The following is a 17,121-nucleotide window of genomic DNA, read 5'->3' as shown; positions in this document are numbered from 1 at the left end:
TACCTGCATAATTTGGTGAAGAGCAGTCAATATAGATAAATTTGTCCCACTGATAATTTGCTGATTCAGGGAACATGCAACACAATGTAGATACAGCTCAGACCAGCTCCCTATGATATAGTCACGTAGCTTTCCTGCTTTCCTACCCAAGTCCTAATCAAAGAATGGTTCTTAATGTTCAGTTAACCCAAGGCTTGTTGTAATTCCCTAGACTCTACCCCATGCATGATTATACCTATTTTGATTATACCTATTCTTTCCCTTTGGAGTTTAGAACATTGACATGTCTTCTAAAGACACTAGGTGTTACCAGTATTATGGGAGGAGGTGGAAGGTACACTCTAGCTTATGACCTTTTGTGTTATTAGTGAATTATGGTTTCTTAGCATGATAAGTCACAATTAAATAATCACATGTTAGGAAAACTTTGATCCAGTAGGGAAAACCACCAAGACATTTCAAAGTAATTTGCTATATCTGATGCAAAGTATATAGATATTTTGATAGCATCCTCACTTGCTTTATTTACAGTATCACTAGATAACATGAAGATATATAAATTAATGCTAAGTTGTATTGTGCATACAAAAGCATTCATTTTAGCAATACCTTATTCCATCAGTTCATTTTTTTTTAAAGTTTTTTTTTTAACGTTTTATTTATTTTTGAGACAGAGAGAGACAAAGCATGAACGGGGCAGGGGCAGAGAGAGAGGGAGACACAGAATCGGAAGCAGGCTCCAGGCTCCGAGCCATCAGCCCAGAGCCCGACGCGGGGCTCGAACTCACAGACCGCGAGATCGTGACCTGAGCTGAAGTCAGACGCTTAACTGACTGAGCCACCCAGGCGCCCTCCATCAGTTCATTTTTCACTGTGTATTTTTTCTTTACAAAATTATTTTAAGAACTCCACTGAGATAAAACCACATACCATATGCACGTAACTTGTTCTGCAAGTATATTGCAAGACAAAAATTTCTAATAAATTTTTACTTGATTAATGAGCGATGTCTTATAATACTAGAAGTATGTGACACTGTATTTAACATGATCACAAGTGACCCAGTGGTTCTTCTCTCTCCCTCCCTCCATCCCTCCCTCTCAGTCACTCTGCCAGATTGTGAGTGATTGTCAATGCACTGTCACATTTCCACAAAATCCTTAAAAGGAGGCAAAAGCAAGTGTCATTTGATAGGCTCCTTGTTAAATTTGCACGAAAAGAAAAAGATTCCATTGAGCCAATAGATAGCATTGATTCCGTTAGTGACAGTGATCATGAAACTCATAGCAATCACCCCTAAAATTTCCTCTTTCCCTTTTGCCATCCCTAACTCCTGCCCTTTTCTAGAAACCCTACCTTCCTAAACCTGATCAATGCTTACATGAAGACTCAAGGGAGGCTAAGGCAAATGTCCCAAGGTCTCTGTATGTGCTGCTGTCTCTCTCTTACATCACTCTGCTCTGCAAACTATCTACTTTGACCTCCCCAGACTGCTGGCTCTCTCCTCAGTTTAGGGATGCTGGCAGGCTCTGGCTGGGTTTGCCTCTCTGTGTTGAGGCCTAGAAACTCTCTGTAGACAGAAAGCTGGGGCAATCATGAGACTCGCTTGATGTATTTTCCTTTTCTGTGCTCACTGTCCTGTGCTGTGCGATCTGTCACCTAATGTCTGAAAATGGTTGTTTCATATATTTTGTCTAGTTTTGCAATTCTTTCATGAGGAGGTGTAAACCTGGCTGCTTTTACTCCATCTTGGCAGGAAGCAGAAATCTCCCCAGTGACCATATATATTTGATTGTTATGGTCAGCATCTGGAAAGAGCATTATAGAGATTATTTCTTTTGTTCTATTGATTTTTCTTAAACAGAGGAAGCTTATTAGAAGAATTTTGTTACACATTTTAATAAATCATTGTAAGAAAACATTAGAAAAGCCCAGATTAACAAAAATTGTTAAAAATATTTCCCATAGGGGCATCTGGGTGGCTCATTCAATTAAGCATCTGGCTCTTGGTTTTGGCTCAGGTCATGATCTCACAGTTTGTGGGTTCAAACCCTGCATAGGGTTCTGTGCTGACAGTGCAGGACCTTTTTGGATTCTCTCTTTTCCTCTTTCTGCCCCTCCCCCACTCACACACACACACACTCTCTCTCTCTCTCTCTCTCTCTTTATTAAAAATAAATAAACTTTAGAAAATATTTCCTGTAATTAGAAATGACTGTCAACATTGTGTAGGTTTTTTTAGAACTTTCTTATCTAGATGTTTATAGAATATTGAAAAATATAAGAACATATTATACATACTGATAGTTAAATGAAAATATTTTAAACTATGAAAGTAGTAAATATTCCTCAGTAAAATTATATATAAACGTATATATTTATAAAGTACATGTATATATGTGTGTGTATATATGTGTGTGTGTGTAGTGAACATTGTGCTTTTACTCCCACTCTCAGAGAGGACTTCTGTTAAATGTCATATAGTTATTTTCCATAGTTGTATCTATGCATGCACAACACACTATGAGTATTTTTCCATACAAAAAACCATTCTGTGTATATTTCCTTTTCTCTTTTACTCTTTTTCTTTCCATCTTAGTCCATATAGATAAGCTTGGCCATTTAAATGGCTTCTATTTCATTGTATGGATAAACCATGTGCATTTAATCAATTTGCTAATGACACACAGTTATGTTTCTCCTAACTTGTTGATATTGTTCACTGTTTATTTTCTTAATATTAATTTTTAAACAAGTGGCTTTTGATATAGTATAGCCATGTTACTATATGTATAGGTGTAATGTAGTCAAAAAATGGTTACAGCCAAAATTACCCTCCAAAAATCGGCACTTTTTTCCAGCAATATATTAGTGTCTGCTTTCAAAAGCACATCGAATCCTTTGAATTATCTTATCTTTTAAATCTTTATCAAAAGGATTAATACAAATTAGTAACTCTGTTAGTTTAATTGCCATTTATTTGATTATTACTTAGATTTCAACTTGTTTCTCAGCCATTTTGTGTGATGAGGTATTCTTTGCTGATGGATTTTGCCTGGTTTCATATTGGCATGTTCATCTTTTTATTTTCTAACTTGTAATAACTCATCTTAAAAGTTCCCCCTCCCAAGATAATTTTGTCACATTTTAAAGGAATCTTGCCGTGGTTTTTATTAAAACAAAATTGAGTTTATGGAAAAAATGGAGAGGATTTGATGGCTGACTATGACATGTCTCAAAGGTTGTCTGCAAAGAGAGGGCAAGGGTGGAAGGGACAGAAGGGATTCAGAAGTAATGCAAGGAAGGTCTTGAGAGTGATGGACATATTCATTGCCTTGCTTGTGGTGATGTTTTCACAGGTATACGCATATGTCAAAACCTGTCAAGTTGTATACTTTAAATATGTGCAGTTTATTGTCTTTGCTGTGGCTCAGTAAAGCTGTTATTTAAAAATAAAAAGTGGCAGCAGGCATTCAATAAACTGCTTGCAGCCTAAAATAAAAATTGAATTTGATCAGAATAGTTTTTGTGTTATCTTGGTTAGATTTCTCCTGTCACAGTTATGATGGCTTTCTAAAATCACTTGGGAACCCAAGGAAAGTAACTTTCACCTTTAAGATTAAGGAAATCGAACCAGTAAAATAAAAGCTTCCAGATTAGACTCCGTCTACAAAAAAACTGAAAAACCAATAGGACTTCTGAGTAGCATTGTGTGATAATTATAGTCTATAAATCTCTGGAATTGAGGCAGGGAAAGCAAGAGAGAAAGAGATACAGGATTGCTTTATACTTGAACCATGTAGTTAAAGAATGATAATGACCTTATGATAAGTTTTTAGAGATTTCAGTATGGAGAAAAAGGCATACTTAAAAATCTTTCTTTTGGGGCGCCTGGGTGGCTCAGTCGGTTAAGCGGCCGACTTCAGCTCAGGTCACGATCTCGCGGTCCATGAGTTCGAGCCCCGTGTCGGGCTCTGGGCTGATGGCTCAGAGCCTGGAGCCTGCTTCCGATTCTGTGTCTCCCTCTCTCTCTGCCCCTGCCCCGTTCATGCTCTGTCTCTCTCTGTCTCAAAAATAAATAAAACGTTAAAAAAATTAAAAAAAAAAATCTTTCTTTTTCGTGCAAGAGGTGACAATGAATGACTTGAAAAATAAGTATGAGCTTGAGTAGCAATCAAACCTATAAGGCAGAATATATGGAGTGGAGATGACTGAAGAGTGTACTAGAAGAACAGATTACTAGAAGAGATGCCAGGTATGTACACAGGGCCGTGGGTCTACCAGGGCTCACCCCATACCCCAGTGAGGTAGCACACTGAAGCTTCAGACTGGGAGCTGCCTGAAGGTGTGGTGCGCTGCGTGTCTACGCAGCACGGAGACCTTTGTATACATTTTCCTTAAAGGACGTGAAAACTTCTTTGCCTTAAGAATGAGGTAAACTTTGGGGCACCTGGGTGGCTCAGTCGGTTAAGCATCTGGCTCTTGATTTCAACTCAGATCGTGATCTCAAGGTTCATGAGATTAAGCCCCACATGGGGCTCCTAGCACAGAGGCTGCTTGATATTCTCTCTCTCTCTCTCTCTCTCTCTCTCTCTCTCTCTCTCTCTCAGTAAATAATAAGCAGATATTTAAAAAGAGTGAGATAAACTTTGAATTGACAACTAAATCAAAGTATCTTGATTAGAAGGAGGAGGAGAAGAGAAAGAGAAGGAATAGAGAGTAACGAAAAATATATTTGATGCAGGTGAAAGATAGGGGGAAGAACTCCGGCACAGAGTTCAAGTCTCAACTTTGACATTTACAAGCTGTCAAACAAGAGGATAAAGTGTTTAGCTTTTCAGAACCTCAGTTTCCTCATTTCTGTAAATTAGTGATAAAAACTTGTACACATTCTAAGGTTATGGTAAAAATCAAATATCCTAGTGCATGTATAAATATTTTTCAAAATATAGCACTACTTTTGTTTCTTTCCAATACTGTTTTTTTCTCTTTTTGTTCTGTATGCACTCTTCTTTTAAATCTATAACTATATTTTCCTTCCTCAATCAGTAAACTCTATAGTAAAAATGAAGCTGCTCTTTAAGGTCAAAGTATTAATGCAAAAAAAGAAAATAGCTTTTACATCAAATTCAGTGACTTTGGATAACAGCCAAGGACATTTACACATATTGTGTCTTTAAAATTTGGGGGGTGAAAGAAGAAGGTAATAGGAACAGGCAGATGGGCATGTGATAGCAGTGCAAGTATCATGAAATAAAACTAGATGTTACCGTGTTTGTCTCTTTGTATAGATTTGAACACGTCTCTACCCTGGGATTCCATCATGGTTCTACCTATGCCTGCCCAGTGACCGTTTCTACCAGGATGCCTTGAAGGCACCTCAAACTCAGCATGGTCAATTTGGAACTCATTATCTACTCCCCAGTTGTTCAAGCTACAAGCCTTCAGGTCACCCTTGACCCCTCTCTCTCCTGAAACCTTTCTTCTACCCCATATGGATCATTCTCCACATCCTGTTGATTTCACCTTCCAAATATCTTTTCTAGGTTCTTCATCTGTGCTTTTGTTGCCACTACCTGAGTTTAAGTTACAGGCTTCTCAGTCTTTAGTCTCTTTTCCCTGACCAATCTCTCCCCAAACTGCTACCACCAACTACTATCACTCTAAAACACCAGTTAGCTTCCCAAAACACAAGGCTTTCTCTCCCCTGTAATAAATTAACTTCAGGGTGTGTTCAGATAAATTAGCCAAGGTATATGCTACAAATATGTTCACCACAGTATTGTTTAGGAAGGAAAAATAAGAATTCCGTTAAGTGCCCAAAGACAGGATTAATTATAACAATATACTATAAATAGCATTAAAATGGTATTAAAGATTTGTGTTTAATGACAGAATAATTGATGACATCAATTATAAAAATCAAATAACTGGCTAATGTTCATAGAAACAGCTATGGAGACCAAATTATATTATAAACAGAGATTTCTAGGTGGTGGAAATCAGCAGGAATTTTTATGCGCCCCCCCCAAAAAAAAAAAAAAAGCAAAGTGAAACTAAAACAGAACAAAAACCCTGCTATGTGGCTCTTTATAAAAAGTAACACTTCGGACAAGGATGTCAAAAACCAACCCAAATCCAGTAACTTAGCACAACAAATGTGAAATGCCACACAACAAATCCACTAGGGCCTTAAAAGTTATAAAAACCCGGGTCTTCAGAACATTCTGTATCTGCCCCATTTAAAAAAAAAATTGTTGTAGAATTTCTGATAGAGAATATCATGTACTGTTCTCAGTTCACTCTGGTTCACTCTATTCACCACTGTGTGCTCTCTTTACATTTTTTTGCAACAAAATCAATCAAACAAACAAAAGCTATGTTTATACTTCTCTTTAAAGGCCAAGAAAACCAATGATGTAAAGATTGGGGGAGAGGGAAAGTGTCAGGCAAAGCCCTTCTCCCTCCATTTTTCAGTTCTCTGTGTCTCCGTTAAGGCTCCTGATAGTTATTCTGAAACGCTTATATTGGTTCATTTCTGCCTCTTAAGTAGCATTTATTGTTAAGGTTTGTACCAGTGGTGCGATCTGGTGTTACATACAGGCTTGCTCAGTTAAAAGGTTTGAGGGATAAAGGCTCAATATTCGGTCACATGTGCATGCAAGCTCTCATGTATATGCATGTGCACACATACCCAGTGGCTTTGCAATTGGCATACATTTTGACCCTGGTGGGACTGTTCATTGTCTTACAGAGATGCTTTTATTAAATACTATGTAGTGTGGTATGTTAGGAGTTTGTTTTTTTATTTTACAATAACCGGTTGCCTCATAGCAAATACCTTAATCATTGTCAGGGGAAAAAACTGATTAGACCTTAATCTCTTCTCAAAACACTTTACTTTCTTTATTGTTTCCCATCTGTTCCCCACCTCACATCTCTCTGATACCATAAAATATAATTGGCATGAGTGATAATATTAAGTCAAGTCATAGAAACTATTTATTGATTTAAATACCTATGCACAAAAATTGGTGGAGAATTCTGAAAAAGACAGCTGAAAATAGTTAATAGTAGCACTTTTGGTATTTTCATAATGATTTGTGATTTCTAAAAGGCAGGTCTTTCAAATGTGTAACAGGATAGGATTTTAAAATACTCCATCTTAAATAAAATTCAAGATTTTCAATATAAGGATCTATTTTTCTCTTATAGAAAGACATATGTATATATTATGCACCTTTATTAGTTTTACTTTAGAATTTGAAAAATTAACTATGAATCTTAAAAACCTTTTCTCCAAAAACAAAACCTTTTCTCCAAAACAAAAGTTAAAACAAAGAAAAAAACTTCTCTCTTTCTCTCTCTCTGTCTGTCTCTCTCTCTTTTTCTTTAGGGGTACAGGCTAAGGGGAGAGGAAGTGTTCTTAAGAAAATAGTCTCTGTGGGGGTGCCTGAGTGGCTCAGTTGGTTAAGCGTCCCACTTCGGCTATGTCATGATCTTGCAGTTCATGAGTTCGGGTCCTGCATTGGGCTCTGTGCTGATTGTGTAGAGCCTGGAGCCTGCCTCAGATTCTGTGTCTCCTTCCCTCTCTGAGCCCCTCCCAGCTCTCGTTTGTACTGTCTCTCTCAAAAAATAAATAAACAATAAAAAAAAGAAAGAAAGAAAGGAAAATAGTCTCTGGGATGAGATACCTTCGGCTCAAGTCCACTTTCTAGAATTTACTAGCTGAATAACTGTAGGCAACTCACTTGAGCTATTTAAACTGGTTTTTTCCTCTGCAAAATGGCAATAGTAATAGTGCGTAACTGATTGTGTCATTATGAGATAAAACAAGATAATGCCATCCATGTAAAGTGACTGACAGTGTGCTTGGTCCTCAAAAGATATTTTAAAATTATTTGTAACTTTTCTAAGAGCCTTTCTTTACAATTAGTACAAATTATGTGTTTTGCTTACATTTCACTTTACAGTGCACAAAGTACCTTCACAAACATGACCTCATTACATCCTTACCACAAAGATGGCCCAGAGAATTTATAAACTGAGGCTCAGGGAAGTTCAGTGACTTAGCAAAGGTTCTACAACGTGTCAGTACCAACACTAGGACCAAAGTATCTCCAATAAAGGTCACAGCAGATGCTAATGGATATATCTATGTCTGTGTCTGTATCTGTATCTGGCTGTGTCTGTGTCTATATCTGTATCTACTCCTGTATCTCTATCTATTGCTATATCTATATACCTCCTAGAATATAAGTAGGCATATTTAGTATAGGCGGCAGTTGTATTTCTGTATGTTCATTTCTGGCACTGGTTGCTATTCCTATTATAAAAGTTGCAACCTTGCCACTCACTGAACAGATGGCATTGCTTGATTAAAGTGAGGCCGTATTTGGAACATTTCTAAAAAGCCTTTCTCATGTGGATGGATGTCTCTGCCCACTGGAATGGTTTCTTTTCACCAGTTGAACAAACCAAATCATGGGCCATCTCCTTATAAGGGTTCTCTGCCACCCTATTCTCAGGAGGGCAAGTGTGAACTGATATTTTTGGAAGTGAACTTTGTGCACCATCCAAAAGAGAACATCATCCTTTCGTTGACAGAGATGAAGGTCTATAAATGTGTAAACTCATTCACCCATAAGGGAATTATCTGTCCATATGGAAATATGATTTAAAATAATTTGATGTCTTCTGAAGCAAGATAGAATACGAACGTTAACCCGGCCACATGCAGGATAAGAGAATTGCAAAATAACACTGCTCTAATTTACCTAAAATTTAAAATAGTCTAAACATTACCTGTATATGCATGTATGTCTATCATGGTATAGAAATTGATAGATAAATAAGAGCTCTATAAGCACTACAAAGGCCAAGATTTATAGATTGTTGAGTCAATTAAATATATAATTCATTTTCTTTCTTTCTTTATTTACTTATTTATTTTTACATTTATTTATTTTTGAGAGACAGAGTGTAAGAAGGGAAGGGGCAGAAAGAGAGGGTGACACAGAATTAGAAGCAGGCTTCAGGCTCTGAGCTGTCAGCACAGAGCCTGACATGGGGCTCGAACCCACGAACCATGAGATCATGACCTGACCCATAGTCAGACGCTTAACTGACTCTAGAATTTGTTTTAAACAAAAAAGGCAAATAAGGTATTTCAGCTGGATTTTAATATTTTATGTGGGGAAAAAAACTACATTGTAGCTTACTTTTATTTACATACAAAATTAATTACTTAATTTTCATTGACTCAGATATACGTGGAGTCAGGAAAAGATGAGTCAAAGCAGTCAAAGCGAATAGTATTAAAAGACTTTCAGGCATAGGAGTCAGACTAACTCATATTTCTGCCACATAACAGCAAAATGTCCTCAGGCAAATTACTTAATGTCTTTAAACTCTGTATTTTCATCTGATGTATGGCCACAGGAGCGCTTAACCCATAGAACAACTTTGAGGATTAAATGGACTTGCCCATCAGAGTCTACTTGTATCACTTACTAGGAACTGCCATAACAAAGTACCACACACTGGGTGGTTTAAATAAGAGAAATGTATTGTCTCACAGTTGTGGAAACTAAAGTCTGATATCCAGGTTCTGGCAGCGTTTCTGTTTCTGTTTTTGTTTTTCTGAGGGATATGAGGGAAGGCTCTGTCGCAGGCCCCCGTCTTGGCTGAGATGGTCCTCCCCCTATAGTTTTGCTTTCTCTCTACATCTGCAATGACCTGAATTCTAAATAAAGTCTCATCCTCAGGTATTGGAGTGTCAGGATTCCAACGTACAAACTTCAATCCGTAACACTGTTGGAAGGTTGCTTTCTCACAGAGATCGTGTTTGACTACCTTTTCTAAGAGGGCTCCTAGCCCTCCCCTACACACTCAGTTCCTTGCCTACATAATATGTAAAAGGAAAGAAAAGTAAATAATATTATCATTTATTTTCTTATTCCTTTTCTGTTGCCCACACTAGTCTGAAATCCCCATGGGTTCCAGATCTTTGCTGTCTTGTACATCATTCTATACTGGGACACAGAATAGCACCTGGCACAAAATAGATCCCTAACAAATATTTGTGGGGGAAAAAAAAAGATAAATGGTCTGGCTTAAGATCAGGGCCTAATCAATGATAGGTGCTATAAATATCTTTAATTTTGTTTAATTTTTTAATATTTTTAATGTCTATTTTTAAGAGAAAGAGACCAGGTGTGAACAGGCAAGGGGTAGAGAGAGAGGGAGGACACAGAATCCAAAGTAGGCTCCAGGCTCTGAGCTATCAGCACAGAGCCCGATGCAGGGCTCGAACTCACGAACTGTGAGATCATGACCTGAGCCGATGTTGGACACTTAACTGAGCCACCCAGGCATCCCTGTGCTATAAATAAGATATCTTAAACAGTACCATTCTCTATTCAAAATGGTAGTCCCTGGCCATATGTGAAATAAAATGAATTTTTAACTTTGTTTTAATAAATTTAACTTAGATAGCTACTTGTGTCCAGTGGCTACTGTACTGGACAGTGCAGATATAGAACATTTCTGCTATTGGAGAATGCCCTGTGAGACACTGATGTACACACAGAGAGAACCATGGAAGCCTAACGAAGGTATTAGGGATAATGCAGAACTGAGCCAATTCTGCCTGATAGAATGCCATGACCCTGAACTGCTGCTTTCTTATGCCCCTGATCAGGTTCTCCTTTCTTTTTGCTTCCTCATGGTACAGGTATATTGCAAACATTCCTTTCTTCAGTTATTAAATTAAAACTGTAACTTGAGGTTTCAAAGGGCTGTAAAGGGGTTGTCATGAGAATCGCATTAACATACTTGCTGTGGATTCTGCAGCAGCAGTTTTTTTATTTTAATTTCTTTCCTCTTTAGATAAGTAAGAGGTAGGTGTAGATGATTAATCTACAGACTCTGTTTTGCAAAACTTACAAATGGCTCTTTGAGAAACAAAGTCTTTAAGGACACCGTACTGAGTTATTTCTTGCCTAAGGATAAAATATAGATGCAGGTGCAGGTGTGGCTAGCTAGGAGCCAGCACGTGTCTGATGTGAGCTTATTTCTTCCCTCAACCCTGGGAAGTACAGATTTTCACCACCCTTCTCCAGCCTCTGCCATAGGTACAAGCAAATGCTGTGGTGATTTCATGCTCAGAAAACAACCCAAAGGCTAACGAACATCTTTCATAGTTGGCGGTGAGAACCATTGCTATGAATAACAATCTACACAAAAAAAAGAGTTTCAGGAAAACTCTTCTGACTTCATATAAAAATCTCTCCGATGCTTCAGGGTAATAATATGTCTTCATATACATTATTGACTCCCAGATCATGCTCCTTGATGATAGGTTCAGTGATATCACCTGCTAAGTGAAAGAAAGGGTAGAGGGAAAGAGGACATAATTAATGCAAAATGCAGTCAGTAATCGAATGCATATTGTTTGCATAAAATTCAGTGCCTAGATAAGAATAAATACAATGTATATAACACCTAACTTACAATACGCTTCTGTATTGAGAAAAATAATCTTAGAATTTAGTACTTTGTTAATAATTTCTATTTTTATTGTTTTAATCCTTATTTGAACAGCAAAAATACCCATGCCACTGACTTAGTGAGTTTTCTGAGAATAATAGGTGGTCTCAGGGTATTTCCTACTGTAATACCACTGACATCATCAGACTCATCATCATCTAGTTTAATTAATTCCTTAATTAATGAGGAACATTAATTGATTGCCTCCAGTGAGCCAGGAATATTTAGTGGAAAAAAAATATGTTCTTTTTTTTTTAAAGAACAAAAAAAGTACTACTTGAGGGCCTAGACTCTAAGTTGGTATGTAACTGAGATTTTATTACCTAAATGTGGTTATAGAACATTATCTTTTCTAGCAACTGGATAGGGAAAGTGTGAAAAAATAAATGTGTGCAAAATAAAAAATGTTACGGTAAGTCTGTCAGGACATTTTTCAAAAGAATTAGAATCTTTATCATTTGGGGATTATGGAGTTTAAAAAAGAAACACTGGAAAATATTTATAAGAAATAATTCTTAAGATGTAGACTAAAGATCTTATTTAGGTTTTTGGAACAGAAAGCAATAAAAGTTCATGCCTCCACATGCTCTCAAAACACCTCCATTCCTCACTTCATTTTGGTATTTTAGCTCACTGCTCATTAAGGTTATTATCTTAATTTATTCAATCAAAATATTGATCCTATTCTCATGCTGCAAATAACCTGTGACATGATTTGGATCTTAATATGTCTTTACTGCTGAAAGCTAAACAAAACAGTGCTCATCCTTTCAACATCTAAATATTAATGTTTTTCTTATGTTTTTACTTTAGTTTATAGGTTTTTTATAAAAAACGCTCTGTTCTGTGCTTGCAAACTCAAACTTTAAGTCTATTTAACGAAAATTCATATAATAGACTCTCCAAATTAAGAAATTAATGAAGTCACCCATTTGTTCTGTAAAGTAATAGCCATTAAGTAACAATGTCCATGGTTCTAGGTTACCATTTTGTTTTGAACATCTAACTTTCTGATAGACTTTTATTAGAGTGCTTGAGATGAGGGAAGCTCACCTCATTGAATACTTCAGAGTCCAGCTGTGACTTTATTCAACAAACATTATTTTAATGCATTGGCAGATCCAAATAAAGACACTAGCCATTTGTTAAATAAATCACCTTATTTTGGAATGCTATAAGGAATCCATGACTAAAAAGGTAATCTAACTGATATTTTAAAGAGACAATTGCCGGAAACCCTATGTTTTCTAAGTAACACTGAAGTGAGACTTCATTTTAAGAGAAAATTCACAAATTTATGTTTTAAAGCTATGATATACAAAGCCCTCTTAACTAAGGATACAGAGAGTGTAATTACAGAGATTGTAACTCTGTATCCTTAGTTAAGAGGATCTTGTATCTTAGTTAAGCATCTGGGCAACAAATTACCCAGATGCTTTTGGCTGTATTTGTTTTCTATTGCTGATAACAAATTACCACAAAATTAGCAGCTTACAACAGCACTTTTTTTTTTAATCTCACAGTGTTTAGGACCAAAACCAAGGTTGACTAGGCTGGGCTGAGCTCAGTGTCTCACAGGGCTGAAATTAAGGTATTGGTTGGCTGTGTCTTGTCTGTAGCATGCACTCATCTTCCAAACTCATTCCTCTCACTGGAAGAATTCAGTTCCTTGCAGTCATAGGACCAAAGTCCTTATGTCCTTGTTGGCTGTTGGCTGGGGTCCCCTCTGCTGTAGGGGCCACTCAGGTGCCCATGGTCATCTCCATGTCATCATTGAAAGCCCTCATGCCAAATCTCTTACACATTTCTGATCTTTCTCACTTCCTCTTCTGCTTCCAGCCAAAGAAAACTGCCTAGACATACCCCCCCAAATCTATCATAATGCCAAGTGATTAATAACCTTAAGCATGGCTACAAACACTCCCTTTTCCATTTACCTTAATATAATCATGGAGTAACAGCAGGTCTGAAGGTAACAGGCCCATCTTAGAATTCTGCACCAGCCAAGATATATCATTCTTGTCAAGAAATTTAAATGATGCAAAGAACATAGAAGGAGGGTGGTGTTGGAATGACTAACCATCTTATATGTAAATGCTAAGACAAATAGAGTAATAGCCCTAAAATTTGGCCAAATGATAATCTTTGAGGAATTAAAATGTAGGGATCAGAACCAATACAGACAGAAATCCAACAGTAAGGGCTTAAAGGAACGCTGAAGGTTTTATTATTTGAGAAATGAAGAACTACCAGGTGAAATGAAGACATGACCAGGTATTGAAATAGTTCTTAAGTGTAAGATATGGACTAGATGTCCTGATGTTTGGATCAGGTGGCAGACTCCATCTAACACCTCTATCCAGCAATCTGAGTGAACATTTTAGTTTGTCGCATATTAAAGCTGAAAGCTACTGTATTGGTGCCACCACATATCCATGGCCTCCTACCTCACCACTGCCTGGTGTCATTCTTTCTGTGTAGTCCCACATTGGCCCTACACTCTGTAAGGTAGTTTGAAGGAGCAGGAAAGGAAAGGAAATATAATGAAGCGGGGAAACAGGTGGATTTGAGAGAGAACTTTTTTTTTAATGATAATTTATAGATTAAAAAGAAGAATCATTGTGTGCTGGGATGAGGGCATAGGAAGGAGGGGAGAAATAGACTGAAGGTGCCAGAGAAAGATAAAGAGAAGGTCCCAAAGCATGACAGTGTGGTTGGAAGCAAGAGAAAGGTCTTGAAAGATAAAAAGGGGAAAGAATTAAGAGGCTTTGTGGATCAATTTCCTTTGGACAGGAGAAGCATTATTTTTCTGAAATACAGGAAAAGGAAAGAAGATGAGTAGTGGCTTCAGATGAGACATGTCAAGCCAGGTCATGTGAGGTGACTTTTATCCTTTCATTTAATGAGAAAATTTTAAATATATTTTCTTCTCTTTAAAGTGACAAAAGATAGTAAGATCAATAGAACACAATCAAATAATGTTTATTAGTAGCAAATGATATAATACATATAGCATGCTTGGAATAGTGCATGCCACATTATAAATATTTGGAAATATCAGCTATTTTTAGTATTCTCATTATTTTCTACCAATAGTAAAGGAAAATGAGGTTGTGAACTTAAAAATAATATAAAGATTTTTAATAACTTGTTGAGTAATGGTATTGCTGACAAACATTGAGCCCTTGGGAAAAGTAAACAGCATTGTTCATGGAGCATCCAATCACCTGGTTAATGTTTTTACTAACAATGCTTAACATTCTAGAAGGTACAAAGAAAGGATGGGTATCAAGGTTTATAAAAAATCAGAGGTAAGAGCTCTGGGGTCTGGTTGTTTTTACCAGGGTGAATCCAAAATTCAGAGTGAACTAGGAGATTTAAAATAATACATTAAGTCAGAGATGGTAACTGTGGCAGTATTTTAAATTTTAAAATTTCAAAAATTTAAAAGAAGCTTCAAATACCTTAACATGAAGATAGAGGGGGTAGCCACAGAGTTTAAAGTATTAAAAAGCAGAGTTAGAGATGACCATCTTCATAACTTTGGCTTTCCAATGTGAAGTGGGCTGAATATGAAGAAATTGCCCCCGTGATAAAGGTTGTTATTGAGGGTAACAGTACAAATTAAAACAAGAAGAAAAATTGTGACCCACGTATAAGATTATTATGCAGTTGTTAGAAGGGGATTCTGGATACCAGGAAACAACAGATGGTGTGGACCTCAGAGCAAGCAGTTTTAGTTGAAAGATGATGATGGAATGGTAGTGTGGAAGGGCAGTGGAGAGCCCTATGATTGGTTAAGCACTCCTAAGTCATAGTAATACAAAGAAGCACATAATTCCATTTTTGAGAACTGTTGGAGAAGTAGTGCCCACTTAATGGACCCTGAGGATGCTAGATCTGGAGTTCCAGAACTGTGCTAACCAATACATGTAGCTGTTAGCTGCTTGTGGACATTTGCACGTTAAATTAAAATAAAATAAAATACTTCATTTCTCAGTTGGAACATTCAATGGCCACATGTGGTTCTGGATATTGGACAGCACCAATTTTAGAACATTTCTATCCCCATAAGGAATTCTAATGGGTAGTGCCCTACTGGAGGTACAGTGGAAATGAGAGTATAGGGCCTTACAGAACATATTGGAGCGGAAGAAAACTATACCTAATAAGGCTATAAGCAAGGACATTCTGTCTGTATTTGACAATTTTGAAGTATCCTTTTATTATTTTAACATTTCTGAAATTAGGATGAGTCATACAGTGGATGTGCTCATTTAATAAGGTAGGGCTTTTTTCTTCTGAAAAGCTATTAACAAATTGATGATGCATCTCACAATCAGAGGCATCTTAATATCAGTGAAATATGGTGAGAACAAAGTTAAAGGGATTTTCATCTTGGGTAGTGACCACAAAGATAAAGAATCAGGAGTGTTGACAGGAGGACTAGAGAGATGTGGTGGTAATGGGAAATGGGGTAAATTTAGAAAGTACTAGACCTAAGGTACCGGTTGGAGCTTTATAGTAATGCTGTACTGGCAGCAGTTTCAAGTACTTTGTCAGGTTCTAGTATCTGATTCAAGATTCTCAGTCCTCCTATTGACTTGAGAATTGGGTTGATGGTGAGTCTCGGGCTAATGACTTCACTTGTGCTAAAGAACTCTCCTGGGTGGTGTTGAGCTGGCTTTGACAACTACAGCATGGCTTCCTTAAGATTGGACATGGAAGACAGAAGAGTTGAGGGGATAGTCCTTTTCCTTTGGGTGCAGAAAAACAGTAGAAAGGGAGAGAAACAGAGGTGTGTCCAAAACAAAGGAAAAGCCATTGTGATACTTAACATTAGCTGTACATCAAGGTTTAGACTTGAGATCTGAACTTGGATAGAAATGAGCTACACACTACCAGTCCCAGCAGAGTCAGATTGAAACTGAATGTTTTTGTTTGTTTGCTTTCTTTGTTTTGTTTATTGGCACTCTAATGACTCTGCCATGACTTTTTTTGTAGAAAATTAGGATTATTACCTTTTAAATTTATCCCACATGGTTATTGATACCAACTGTAATACTTTTTTTTCTTCTGAAATGTTTGTCTTCTCTTAAAAAAAAATTATGTGTATGTATACATATATCCATATATGTTTGTGTGAGTATGCATATACATTTATATAAAAGGAGTATAGCAGAAGGAGTTCTGTTTTCTGAGTGAAAATGTCAGATTTTGAACTTGGACTCTAGCAGGCCACTTAATTTCACATTTAAGTTCAGGCAAGTTTCATCTTTTGAAATCATAGGTCCCCCCCCCTTTTTTTTTTTTCTAAGTACTTATGTTTTTAGATCAGTTTTAGGTCTACAACAAATTGAGAGGTAGGTGCAGAGATTTCCTCATACCTCCTACCCTCACACATGAACAGTTTCTCCCATTATCAATGTTACACAGAATGGTACATGGTTTACCAAGGAGAAACGTACATTTACATATTATAATCACCCCAAATCCATAGTTTACCTTAGGGTTCACTCTTAGTGTTGTATATTCTTTGGGTTTAGACAAATGTATACTGACATATAGTCA

At 36.9% G+C, this 17,121-nt stretch overlaps 1 protein-coding gene across 2 annotated transcripts in view; it reads left to right on the top strand.

Moving 5' to 3' along the window:
• Positions 1 to 17,121, top strand: part of PDE4D (phosphodiesterase 4D) — a 1,410,663-nt gene that overhangs the window by 811,953 nt on the left and 581,589 nt on the right. The window lies entirely within an intron of this gene.

This window comes from Panthera leo, chromosome A1 (genome assembly GCF_018350215.1).
Source record: "Panthera leo isolate Ple1 chromosome A1, P.leo_Ple1_pat1.1, whole genome shotgun sequence".
In the NCBI taxonomy this organism is placed as follows: Eukaryota; Metazoa; Chordata; class Mammalia; order Carnivora; family Felidae; genus Panthera; species Panthera leo.
The sequence above is the reverse complement of the archived record's forward strand: the minus strand, read 5'-3'. Positions and strand labels throughout refer to the sequence as shown.